The sequence below is a fragment of the Nycticebus coucang genome, chromosome 18 (assembly GCF_027406575.1).
Source record: "Nycticebus coucang isolate mNycCou1 chromosome 18, mNycCou1.pri, whole genome shotgun sequence".
Taxonomy (NCBI): Eukaryota; Metazoa; Chordata; class Mammalia; order Primates; family Lorisidae; genus Nycticebus; species Nycticebus coucang.
Window position 1 is genome coordinate 26162171 of NC_069797.1, and position 11329 is coordinate 26173499.

The following is an 11329-nucleotide window of genomic DNA, read 5'->3' on the forward strand; positions in this document are numbered from 1 at the left end:
TGCTGCCACTCACTGCTTCTGCCCTCCCTGCGAGTGCCAGTGAGTGTCTGAGGCCAGTGTACTCCTCAGCGATGACTCCTATGCTGGCCCTTGGGGCTCCAATGTCCTGAGGCCATAAGCACATGGCAGGGTTGCACCTCCCCACCTGGCTTGCTTTGGCCAGTGAATGTGAATGGTAAAATGTGCGTCACTTCTGGGCAGAAGTCTTTAGGGGCCAGTGTGCTATTTGCCACAGTCCTTTTAGTTTGGCACATGTGACCAGGGGTGTCCCACAAAGTGGAGGCTCTGTCAGCCTGTGTCTCTGAGTGAGATGGTATAGACCCCTCAGCAACCTTTGAGGGACACACGCTGTGACTGAGAAATAAACCTCTGAATTTCAGAGTCACTGAGATTGGGGGTTGTTTACCACAGCATAATTTAGGTCATCTCGAGCACAGCAGACACAGAGAACTGTGTCTAAGAAGACTCGCTGTATACAACCCAGATAGTTGTATTTACTGAGCACCTAGCAGGAGCTGGGGCTCTGCCCAGTACCGCTCACCAGACAGTGAAGAAAACATCACGACAGTTCCCACTTTCCCCAGTTCTTTATACAAATGACATCGAACTCAACCTCCAAAAGTTTCAATCCATTGATTCTAACAACAGTTAACATTTTGTTGAGTACCCACTGTGTGCTAGGAACTGATAGTAAACTCTACTTGTCTGAACTCACTTGATCTTTATCACAAACCTAGAAAGTGGGTACTGCCATCCTGATTTCTCAGATGGAGAAACTGATACACAAAAAAAGTTAAGGAACTTGCCCAGGATCATGACGCTAGGATTCAAATCCCAGAATCCACTCTCTTTAGCATTCTAGGCAGAGGGGTCAGGGCAGGTAAATGTATTTACATTAAAATGGGTGGCATGTCCAGGGTATGACAATTGTCTGTTGTAACTTGGTCATAGGGCAAATGAAAAGATGTCATAGATGTTGTGGGTGGAAGTGTTGGCCAGACTCTGAAGAGCTTTGGGTGCTGGGCTGAAGGCTCTGAGCTTCCTGCCGTGTGTGGTTAGGAGGCCTGGGGCTTCATGGACTTCAGGGGCATGGCTGACAGTGTGGGTGCTGGATTGCAGGATGGGTGGTCCAGGAGGCAGGAGCCCACGAGGGGAGGCTGTGAAATAGCCTGGAGCGAGGTAGTGGGGCCTGGCCTGGCACAGGGTGGGAGAGTGGATTCCAGTCCACTAGCTCGCTCCCCTTCCCCCTCCTATACCCACCCGCCTTTGGCCCTGACCCTGCCCACATTATGTGGCGTGTTGCTTTCTCTTTTTCTTTTCTTCTCAAGTAGATTGAAAGCTCTTCAAGAGTCTCTGTTAGGTGTTCTCTGCCTTGTTGTCCTGCACCTCAGCTCAGGCCAATGTCTATGTTGGAATGTCCTTCTCATAGGGCAGGTGTCACTGTCCTCTCCTCAATGTCCTCTTTCTACGTCTTATCTAAGGCCCAGCCCAAATGCCACCCACCTGCCACAAAGAGTCTCTCTGGTGAGGCTCAGTGTCCCATATCTGCCATTGAATTACAACAGCAGCTGGGGTCCAGGACCCCACTTAATACTTGCTATGGGCACAGCCTGTTGGCACTGCAGCCCCTGGCCTGTACCTGTCACAGGGTGCCCTGCCCTGCCTGGTGTCAGAGACAGCCTGTGCAGGTCTTCCTCTCTCCTCCATCTGGACTGCTTGAGGGCAGAGACCACCTCCTTCCCTCTGCTGCTCTGCTGGGGGATTCACAAAGCACATGGGGGGCCCTCAGGAAAGAGGCTCCTAGGTGACATCTTTTTAGCCGCAAATGGATGGACAGGCTGAGTCTTGAAAGCAAGATATTCTTGATATGGAGAGGCTTACTTGCATGACTCATGAAACATTAAGCAAATCTAATATTTTTTTCATTAAAAAACAATTAGTCACAACCTCAAGCTAATGGGCGGATACAGCCCAGCAGTTAGCAGATGTGGTTCTCCTGCTCAAATAATGAAGACGAGAACAATAATCTCTCATGCCTGCCTGGAGCTTTATCAGCTCACAGAGCCTATTCATGACCAGAATCCTAATTAATCCCCAGAAAAGCCCCATCAAGCAGGCTGGGCAGGTGCTTCGGATGGTTTTGTGGATGAAGAAACAGACCCAGAGCTTCAGCTAAGAGCCCAAGTTCATACAGCTGCCACCTGGCACCATGGGGCTTCTTCAGTGCTGGATCCATTCTCTGTCCACACTCCGACCCTCCACTGGCCCTCGGCCCTCTTGTTCTTAGTCCCTGCCCTGGGACACAGCTCTGCAGATTGGGGTTCCAGCTATTTGTGTTGAGTAGGTGTCTGAACCCTCCCCAACTCAGACTACTAGCTGCAGCCACTTCTGGAGGGTGCCAACTCTAAGATCCCGAGGGAGCTGGACTTTTAGACTCGGGCACCAAATGACAAGGATGCACAGACCGAATGCAGAAACGAAGGTAGTTTTCTTCCAGGTTTGTTGTTTGCCTTCTGGATCTGGGACCCCCGAAGACATTTAAAATCTGAAACCAAGACGTAAAAATCAGAGAAGTTAAATCTCAACACAAGATTTAGAAAACTCAAAACTGGGCCAGTAGAGTTGTCACTGTCCTTGGGCAAGTTGCAGGCACCTACAGGGGTGCCTTCATCTCTTTCCCTGGGGCCAGGACTAATAGCATTCTGTTCCTACCCACTTCCTCCCCATGTCAGTAATCAGGCTTTGTTAGCACATGGGAACTTGCTGGTTTCTAGCTGTGCCAGAAAGTCTGGCCTGAAGTCTGAGAAGGACCCCATCAGATGAAGAAAAGAAATTTGGCTCTATTGTCAGGGTTAAGAGCTATGCTTAAGTCAATGTGCCCTCTGGTGGTAACACTAAGAGAGACCCGACCATTAGCAGCATTAGTGGTTTTTACCATTTGTCCTTCCGGATTTGGTCCAGCCACCTGCTGATGTGTCCTCCGGCCGCTTCGCTGTGCTCACCCCATCCTCATCAGACCCAGGCTGAGGTCATCATGGAAACTTGCCCTGATCACAGGGAGTTTTAATGAGTTCTTCCTTACGTAGATTCAGGAACACCATGTTTCAAATATGACCCAGAAAACCACACCGATGGCAGCCATGCCCAACTCTGAGGTCTCTGTCACCGTGTGGAGAGTTTTAGTAGAACCATTCAGTGCAGGTGCTGTTCGGATAAAGCCAAGCCAACCAAGACAGTAAGTGTCTCCTGAGTGCCGCTTCGGGCAGAGCACAGGGCTTGGATCAGAGAAGGGCTGAGGGCAGAGTGGCTTATCTCGTCCTGGAACCATTTTGAATATGCAAAGTGAGACGCAAATGTCAGAGAAGTGAAATCTCAGCACAAGCTTTAGGAAGCTTCAGATGAGACTTAGTACAGTTATCACTGTCCTCGGGCAGGGTACATAGCCCGTCTGTGCTTTGTTTCCCCATTGGTACAATGGGGACAAAATTGTCCTTGAGTGCATATTCAGTGCTTAGGCCAGCATCTGGTGCATGATATGCCCTCAATAAATAGTCACGACCATTATTGTTGTTGTCATTATGACCATAGGTACTGTACCAATTGCCATAGGAAGCATATAGGTTGACATTTCTTTCTCTTTTTTTTTTTTTGAGATATAGTCTTATTTTGTTGATCTTGGTAGAGTGCCATGGTGTCATAACTCACAGCAACCTCAAGCTTGTGGGTTCAAGCAGTCTCTGGTCTCAGCCTTCCAGTTAGCTGGGACTACAGGTGCCACAATGCCCAGCTAGATGTGTTTTTAATTTTTTTTTTTTTTTTTTTTTTGTAGAGACAGAGTCTCATTGTACCACCCTCGGTAGAGTGCCGGGGCATCACACGGCTCACAGCAAACTCCAGCTCTTGGGCTTACGTGATTCTCTTGCCTCAGCCTCCCGAGCAGCTGGGACTACAGGCGCCCGCCACAACGCCCGGCTATTTTTTGTTGCAGTTTGGCTGGGGTTGGGTTTGAACCCGCCACCCTCGGCATATGGGGCCCGCGCCCTACTCACTGAGCCACAGGCGCCGCCCCTAGATGTGTTTTTTAGAGATAGGATCTTGCTCTGGCTCAGGCTGAGCTCAAGCAATCCATCCTCCTCAGCCTCTCAGAGTGCTAGGATTATAGGCATGAGCCACTGCGCCTGGCCTTGAGTTGACATTTCTAAAGGAGTTTAAAGGTGAGCACTCAAGGCTGGGGCTCCTGATGGGGGAGGATTTGGGGAAGAGGTGGAATTTGAAAAACAGGACACAGAATCCTGAGGGCTCAGCTGGTACCTTAAGATGGGTTGAATGAGGTAATGGGACATAGAGTACAAGTGCATAGGGCAGAGGAGGGCAGGGGCAAAGTGTGGAGGCAGCATAGTCATTGTGGCTGGAAAGGGATGTGCCCAGGTGACAGAAAGGGGGGGGCACAGTGGAGTGCCTTCTTTTGGCAGTGGGGACATCTGAGAGGTGAGGGTCAGGGTCAGGATGAGGCACCAGGATGTTGATCGGGAGGTGACAGGGTGCAGAAGGCTGGACCAGGAAGTGGAGGCACTTCTGGTCCTTCGGGTGAGAAGAGGAGGGCTGGGCTTGAGACACAGAAATGTAGGCCAGACACAGTGGGCAGAGGAGAGATTGGAGGTGACAAAGTGACCAGAAGGAAGTGGGTGCCTTTGCAGGCAGGAGATGCTCAAGGGGAGCTGAGTGTGGAGGGAAGAGGAGTCCTGCTTTGGATGTGAGGGAAGGGGTTTGTGTCTTTTACTGCAGATTCAGGGAGGCAGGGATGAAACTCAGGGGAGAGGGCTGGGCTGGAAACCTGGGTGGAGCAGTTGCTGGCTTGGAAACATCAGGTGAGTTCTTGGGGGTGTGTGCGACATGGAGAGGTAAGATTGAGGACCCCTGTGTATGGAGGGAAGTTCGTGACAAGAAGAGGCAGCTGGGAGACCTGGAAGAAGCTGCCTGGGAAGGAGGAGGACCCTTGGAGCCTTGTAGACTCTGGGTGATACTGTTAGCACCCATGGGTTCTATTAACAAATAGGACATGCTTAGTGACATGCACTGTCTTCACTAGAGGCAGAAATTACCTTGGAGGCTAAGGAGATAGTTCTGGAGAAATACGACCCTCCTCTTTCCTGGCTGTTGCTCTGGCCCTCACAGTTAAAAGGAAAATGACCCCAGAGGACTCGCAAGTTGAGAGATCACTACTGGTGCACCTTGTATGTTACAGAGCTCACTTTTAGGTCTGTGTGTATCCCCCCAAATAGAAAGCAGGGACGTGAACAGATGTCTGCACACCGTGTTCTAGCAGCATTATTTGCAATAGCCAAAAGGTGGAAATGGTCTAAGGGTCCGCTAACCAGTGAATTGATAAATAAAATGTGGTACATCCATGCCATGGAATATTATACAGCCTTAAAGGGATGGCAATTCTGACAGGTACTACAACGTGCAAGAATCTTGAGGACATTATGCTAAGTAAAAGAAGTGGTCACACAGAGACAAATACTATGTGATTCTACTTTTAGGAGGTACCTAGCGTAGTTAAATTCATAAAGCTGAAAGTGGAGTGTTTGTTGTTGGGGGCTGAGGGGAGAGGGAATAGCGAGTTACTTTTTAGCAGGTGCAGAGTTTCAGTTTGGGATGATGAAACAGTTTTGCAAATGGACAGTGGTAAAGGCTGAGCTATTAATGCCACTGAACTACAGAGGTGCCCAAAATGTTTAAATTTTTTAAGAAAAGAAAAAACTGTTTTAAAATTTTAATACTTGGGCCAGGTATGGTGGCTCACACCTATAATTCTAGCACTGTGGAAGGCTGAAGCGGGTGGATTGCTTGAGCTCAGGAGTTTAAGACCAGCCTGAGCAAGAGCGAAACCCTATCTCTTCTAAAAATAGAAAAACTAGCCAGGCATGTGGCTGATGCCTGTAGTGCCAGCTACTTGGGAGCTGAGGCAAGAGGAATGCTTGAGCCCAGGAGTTTGAGGTTGCTGTGAGCTATGATGATGTCATGGCACTCTGTTCAGGAGACAGAGTAAGAACCTGTCTCAGAAGAAAAAGGTAATACTCAGTATATACCAATTACAAAAGACGAATACAAGTCACGTTTGAGCACCTCTTGTAATTGCAAAAGTCAAACGTGACTTGAGTATTACAATTTTTTTCTTTTATTTTTATTGTTGGGGATTCATTCAGGGTACAATAAACCAGATTACACTGATTGCATTTGTTAGGCAAAGTCCCGCTTACAATCATGTCTTGCCCCCCAAAGGTGTGGCACACACCAAGGCCCCACTCCCTCCCTCCTTTCCTCTCTCTGCTCTTCCCAGTATTTGAATTTTAATACAGTGTTTTCCTTTCTTAAAATTTGGCACCCTCTGTATACCCTTAAAGATGGTTAAGATGATACAGTTCATGTTATGTGTATTTTACTGCAATTTATAAAAGACAATGAATTCTAAGATTCATATTAGTTGAAGCTAAAATGGCATATATGACATAAAAAGGTGTCTGAGCAAGTGGTTTGCTGCGACATAGTAGGGGAAGATGTGGTTTTCATGCAACTGTCTAATTGCCCAGTTTCACAGAGTTTTCACCTGTGAAATGGGAAGGGCAGTGTCTGGCCTCCTGGTGCCCAGGGTTGCTAGGTGGCCTGGGAGAGTGGGTTTGGGAAAGCTTTCAGTAAACTGTCATTCAGAATCGGTGGGGTGGCTGCAAGTCAACACCTTGACTTGCGGTCAAAGCATTCAAGCTACTCCAGGCAGGGCTGCGAGGGCCCCCTGGTAGGTGGCTGCTCATTTCAGGCTGTGCCTGACCCATGGCTTGTTGGAGACCTTCAGGGTTCCTCTGGGCAGCTACTAGGATGGCCTCTGTGGGGCGTCTGGGGCTGCAGCCTGGGTGCACACCCAGGAAGACTGAATCTTTCCTTAGCTAGTCCAGGACAGGATTAAGCCCTATAGTTCTAGCTGTCCACTGTATGTGATGAATTATCATCTCTTCTTACATTTAGGATAGTACGAGGTGAGGTAAGAAAGCAGACAGTTATGAATTTATGTGTGAGAAAGGATGGGACCTGGCAGACCCACGTCACCCCCACCCCAGGTTTGGCCACACAAGGGATAAGAGACCCAGGCACTGGCTCAAGGTTGCTCAGGGTCTCAAAACAGGTTCCCTCAAAGCCAGGTCAGGATTGTGTCATGGGGGACATGACCATCCCATTCCTTCTGGATTTTGAAAACAGAGCAGTTCCAGGTTGCTGGATTTTATGTCTCTGGTTGTGAAAGTGCCTCGTGGAGCTGTTTCTTAGACCTCGGTGAGCAGGAGTGGTGGGTTTGGGAGGCTGAGAATCGCCCTCCTCCGCTGAGTGCTGAGGTCACAGCTCTGGCTGGCTCTGGGCTGAGCATCTCTGGTAAGTGCACTGTAGCCCTGGTATGGTGTGGGGAGGGGCAGTGGCTAAGTGCTTTCTGAAAAAGGGCAAAAATGATGGGAAAAGCTTTGGGATCCTCTGGGAATCAGGGCCGCAGCAACGGCAGCTGCTGCCCTGGCTGGAAATATTTTCCTTGAGTGCCAGAGTGTACCTACAGCCCACCCCTGCTGGTGAGGAGCAGCGTGGCCCGGGGCGGAGCCAAGGACCCTCACACCTTCGTGGAGGCAGGGAGGCCACTCTTCTCCTCACCAGCCAATTCTCCCTCCAAGTGGCAACTGCCTGAGAGCTCACCGGCACCCACTGAGTCTGGGGTGTGCCCACATCTAGCCGGTGAGTCCCTTTTTTTGTTTAATGGCCAGCACAGATGTTAGCTTTTAGGATGGCATAGTGTGTGGTCAAAAGCTGGGCCCTGCTGCTTTCCAGCTGTTTGACTGTGTGCAGTTCTAGCCCGCTTCTCCATGTCTCAGTGACCCCATCTGAAAACTGGGGATGAAAGTGGTGGCTGCCTCCAAGGTGGTGTTGAGGCCGAACTTGTACTGCACTTAAGCCTGGCTCATGGTGAGTGACAGCGGTGGCTGGTATTATGGATGCTGATTGTGTTTGCTCCTGCACCAGAGGTGCTCTGGGGTGAAGAGGCTGCAGCCGCTGGGGAGGCTGGTGGTTTGTGGCTGGAGGTTTCCAGCACGTTGTCCTCTCTGTGCAGTGGAGGAGCATGGGCCCGGAGGCAGGAGTCCTGGGCTCTTGTCCCAGCTCCACTCTCTCTTTGTGTTTTACCTGTAGTTGGGTAGCCCCCAGTCCTCTAGGAGATAGATGTTCAGGTAGGACAAAGGGATGATAACGATCCTGGCTGGGTCCTTGGCTAGTGTTCCCTCAGTGTAAAGTCACAAAACACAAGAGGGAGGTGCTCTCAAGGGGCTGTATGGATGGATGCTTTGGGGAGAGAGTGGTGCTGGACAGCCCTAGCCCAGGATGTCTTGCCTGGACTGAGGAGAGAAACGAGTCTTCTCCCAGGTCATGGGCAGTGTCCTTTCTGGATCTGGACTTGAGAAAGACCCTGAGATCAAACCAGATCTTTGTGGGCAGGGTTATTTTTTCCAAAAATCATTCTTTAATCCAGATTCATGACTTTGCGAATCTTGCATAAATCAGAACCACCATCTCCATCAAACAACCAATATGTGTCTGCCTAAATCCTGGTAGGAAATCCCCCTGATTGCTATAGAACGTTCTGCAGTGACAGGTGCACCAGGTACATCACTGTCAGGTGCAGGGAACAACCCAGGCCTGGCAGTGACAGACCATCCTGTCCTGGTTACCCATCCCAGTCTAGAGCAAATGGCCTTCTAGTCCCTGTCCCACTCTGTGCACTGGGAGAAGCTTGGTTTCCAGGAGAGAATCAGATGCAGAGTGTGCAGTATAGATTTTGGGTTTATTGACTGACTAAAGGACAGTGCTAAGTGGACTGTTTCCTGTTTACTGGGTTTGACACGGTTGGGACCGGTCAGAGGAAGAGGCAAAGGTGCTAACAAATGACATTACTGAAAAGTTGACAGAGCCTCCTGCTAATAGATGGACTCTTCTTGGGCTGCTAAGACCTGCCGGTCAGGGATTAGTTATTGTTAGTTTTTTTTTTTTGGGTGGGGGCCCATGTGAGGAACTATTAGTTTTATAAACAGCCTTATCCAAAGGGAGACCACAGATATTCCTGGGAGAGCCAGGTATAGAATATGGCCTAGGTCTTATTCATGTTCTGTTTTGGGGTTTGAGCTTCCTGGGCTGCTTGTTCGAGCTGGAGGGTGCTTCAGGTTGTGCTTGTTCCCAGGGGTGTGAGTGCCTAGTCTGATTGCCTCCCAGGCCCTTGCGAGGGGTCTGGGGCCAAGTTTAACAGCCAATAGAGAGCCCCAGACCTCCAGGAGGGTGGTAGAGAATTGGTGATGTCCTGGAGCCAGGCTGCCTGGGATCAGATCCAGATTCCACTTCTTACTGTGTGACTTTGGTCAAGTCACATAACTGCTGTGTGCCTCAGTTTCCTAATCTGTGAAACATTTTATTACTTAGGGACATTGTGGGATTGAGCAAGTGAGTATACATAGAAAGCTTAGGACAGTGACATAGAAAGCTTAGGACAGTGTTTGCTTTGTGCATGGCATATGATCAAACATGTTAATTACTTTTATTCTCATTAGCTTCCAGTGCCTCTTAAATGCTGACACGTTCCCCAAACTATGAACAGTCCTCAATAGGAAGTTATCTTCTGAAGGCACAGATTGGCATCCAGTCCACATGCTTCTGAAGCAACTCATGGCTTTCTGCTGTCCATCTAATACTGTCCACTATCTGCTCCCTGGAATTGAAGGCCAACAACCATCTGTTTCTAACCCTGTTCTCCAGCCCCACTGACTTCCTCAGCTTCAGGGATCCCTGCCTTCCCTCCCAGCCCCAGCCCAGCTCTTTTTCCTTCCGGTCCCAGCTCTTCTGTCACTTTACTCATGAAGCCTTCTTTAGTCCCTTTACCCAGGCCAGTGCCTGGTTTCCATCTCAGATAGGGTCTGATCCTCTCTATGGCCCAAGGAGAGGGATAGTACACAGGAAGACACAATAGATGGGAGTTGAGTGAGGGGATAAGCCAACGGGTGAGCAGCCGGAAGTGGGGCTTTCGGTGGCTGGGAACACTTCCCGCTGCAGGGAGACTCAGGCACTGGTGAAAGCAGATCATCAAGCAGGAAGGAAAATGGGCTGGCAGTCAGCTGTCTGTCCTGTTCACGGGATGTGGAGTGGTGAGGCTGCCTCATTTTTCTTTCCTCATGAATCTGGGCATCAGACCATAGCTGACTTACTGCCATGGCCAGGCTGTGTGCTCCGGGATTTCACTGCCCGATTGTGTACTCTGAAAATGTAGGACTTGAGAAGCCTCTCACTCCTTCAGTGGCTATTTTCCACCAGCACAGCTTTTTCATAGAGATAGATCAGGCAAGGTCTCTGCCTAGGAGGAGTTTGGTGACTGATAGGAATAGCAAGAGGGCCATGTGGGATGGATAGTCAATGAACTGGGCCCCTCTGGAGGGTGGACGGAGCATGTCCAGTGCAGAGATTAGGGGCCTTCACATAGGAGGTGGCATCACTGCTGGATCCCAAGGCGGAAGCATGTGAGAGGCGGATTTGGGCAAGGCCAGAAGCAGAAGAAAGCATCTCAGGTGGAGGTGCCATGGGACGAAGGCCATGAAGTGGAATGTGTGGGACAGCCCTGGACACCAAGGATGGGTCACGCCCAGTCAGATGGAGGGGGCAGGAAGCAGATTAGGAAGGCAGTAGAAACAGCACCGGCCCATGCACAGCTGCACCTGCTGACTCCAGCTGCCAGCCCACCTCTAGGGCTTTAAGCTTAGAAGGCCTGAAAGCCCCAAATCACTTAAAACCTAAAGGTTGAAGGCCAGGATGTTTGAAATATACTAATTTCACAAAAATCTCCAACCCCTACTCCAAAACCCTAAAACCCCTGTGCAAACTAAATAGTTGCCAAATTGCAGAGCAAAGGTAGGCTGTGCATGTGGCTGATGGCAGATGGACACGTGGCACAGGAGGCTCCTGAAGGGCAGAGTGTGGGTGTGTCGGTCTCAGCTGGTCACTGTGTTCAGCAAATATTTTTTCCCACTCTTGGGGGCTGAGCCATCCACATCACGAGTTGCTCTCTGAATGCAGCCAGTGATGCAGTGATGGCCAGTGATGGCCACTCCCATTATTCCCCTTGTTCTGATCTTGGGAGGGGGGCAGTGGTTATCATCCTCACTTTGCAGGTGAGGCAGCTGAGGCTCAGTGAAGCATCAGTCTAACGCAGTCTTCCAAGGTCTACTGATGTTGATGGCTTCGGGAATGGCCTGAGCTCTGACCA